The sequence below is a fragment of the Mytilus edulis genome, unplaced genomic scaffold (assembly GCF_963676685.1).
Source record: "Mytilus edulis unplaced genomic scaffold, xbMytEdul2.2 SCAFFOLD_1252, whole genome shotgun sequence".
Taxonomy (NCBI): domain Eukaryota; kingdom Metazoa; phylum Mollusca; class Bivalvia; order Mytilida; family Mytilidae; genus Mytilus; species Mytilus edulis.
Window position 1 is genome coordinate 17,501 of NW_027269166.1, and position 2,500 is coordinate 20,000.

A 2,500-nucleotide genomic window follows, 5' to 3' on the forward strand; every position below is an offset into this window, starting at 1 on the left:
GGCCTGCTAGCGGGCTACCGCGGGTCTCGACGGCTGGGAAGGTACGCGGTCGGCCTGCTAGCGGGCTACCACGGGGAAAGGTACGTGGACGGCCTGCTAGCGGGCTACCGCGGGTCTCGACGGCTGGGAAGGTACGCGGTCGGCCTGCTAGCGGGCTACCACGGGGAAAGGTACGTGGACGGCCTGCTAGCGGGCTACCGCGGGTCTCGACGGCTGGGAAGGTACGCGGTCGGCCTGCTAGCGGGCTACCACGGGTAAAGGTACGTGGACGGCCTGCTAGCGGGCTACCGCGGGTCTCGACGGCGGGGAAGGTACGCGGTCGGCCTGCTAGCGGGCTACCACGGGTAAAGGTACGTGGTCGGCCTGCTAGCGGGCTACCACGGGTAAAGGTACGTGGACGGGCCTGCTAGCGGCCTACCACGGGTAACAGTAAGCGGACGGCCTGCTAGCGGGCTACCGCGGGTCTCGACGGCTGGGAAGGTACGCGGTCGGCCTGCTAGCGGGCTACCACGGGTAAAGGTACGTGGACGGCCTGCTAGCGGGCTACCGCGGGTCTCGACGGCGGGGAAGGTACGCGGTCGGCCTGCTAGCGGGCTACCACGGGTAAAGGTACGTGGTCGGCCTGCTAGCGGGCTACCACGGGTAAAGGTACGTGGACGGGCCTGCTAGCGGCCTACCACGGGTAACAGTAAGCGGACGGCCTGCTAGCGGGCTACCGCGGGTCTCGACGGCTGGGAAGGTACGCGGTCGGCCTGCTAGCGGGCTACCACGGGTAAAGGTACGTGGACGGCCTGCTAGCGGGCTACCGCGGGTCTCGACGGCGGGGAAGGTACGCGGTCGGCCTGCTAGCGGGCTACCACGGGTAAAGGTACGTGGTCGGCCTGCTAGCGGGCTACCACGGGTAAAGGTACGTGGACGGGCCTGCTAGCGGCCTACCACGGGTAACAGTAAGCGGACGGCCTGCTAGCGGGCTACCGCGGGTCTCGACGGCTGGGAAGGTACGCGGTCGGCCTGCTAGCGGGCTACCACGGGTAAAGGTACGTGGACGGCCTGCTAGCGGGCTACCGCGGGTCTCGACGGCGGGGAAGGTACGCGGTCGGCCTGCTAGCGGGCTACCACGGGGAAAGGTACGTGGACGGCCTGCTAGCGGGCTACCGCGGGTCTCGACGGCTGGGAAGGTACGCGGTCGGCCTGCTAGCGGGCTACCACGGGGAAAGGTACGTGGACGGCCTGCTAGCGGGCTACCGCGGGTCTCGACGGCTGGGAAGGTACGCGGTCGGCCTGCTAGCGGGCTACCACGGGTAAAGGTACGTGGTCGGCCTGCTAGCGGGCTACCACGGGTAAAGGTACGTGGACGGGCCTGCTAGCGGCCTACCACGGGTAACAGTAAGCGGACGGCCTGCTAGCGGGCTACCGCGGGTCTCGACGGCTGGGAAGGTACGCGGTCGGCCTGCTAGCGGGCTACCACGGGTAAAGGTACGTGGTCGGCCTGCTAGCGGGCTACCGCGGGTAAAGGTACTCGGACGGCCTGCTAGCGGGCTACCACGGGTAAAAGGTACGTGGTCGACCTGCTAGCGGGCTGCCGCGGGTGAAGGTACGCGGACGGCCTGCTTTGCGCGCTACCACGGCTGTCGACGGCGGGGGAAGGTACGTGGTCGACCTGCTAGCTAGCGGGCTACCACGGGTAAAAGGTACGTGGTCGGCCTGCTAGCGGGCTACCACGGGGAAAGGTACGTGGCAGGCCGACCACGTACCTTTACCCGCGGTCGAGACCCGCGGTAGCCCGCTAGCAGGCCTACCACGTACCTCTCCCCGCGGTACCCCGCTAGCAGGCCGACCACGTTACCTTCACCCACTCTTTCAAACCTTTTTTTATAAGGGCCACCGTGCCGTTATAAGCTCCAGAGACAAGCCGTACAGCTTGTCTCTGGCACCTTATATGGTCCGCGTTGGAGCATATATGGTCCGGGCTGGACCATATATGAACCAAACCTTTCTCTGACGCGACTTGGTGGACCATCGAAGGTCCAACGGATCTCTCTCTGTGGACCATATAAGGTGCACGGTGGGCCTTAAATGGTCCAGCGGGACTCTAGCGGGTCTCGATAACTACTAGGGTTAGGGTTAGGGTTAGGGTTAGGGTTAGGGTTAGGGTTAGGGTTAGGGTTAGGGTTAGGGTTAGGGTTAGGGTTAGGGTTAGGGTTAGGGTTAGGGTTAGGGTTAGGGTTAGGGTTAGGGTTAGGGTTAGGGTTAGGGTTAGGGTTAGGGTTAGGGTTAGGGTTAGGGTTAGGGTTAGGGTTAGGGTTAGGGTTAGGGCTAGGGCTAGGGCTAGGGCTAGGGCTAGGGCTAGGGCTAGGGCTAGGGTTAGGGTTAGGGTTAGGGTTAGGGTTAGGGTTACGGCTAGGCTTAGGGCTAGGCTTAGCACCCACTGTAACCCTAGCTTATGTCCTGAGACAACCCTAGTTCAAACCTTCGCGAAGGTGTCGGACGCCAGCACACG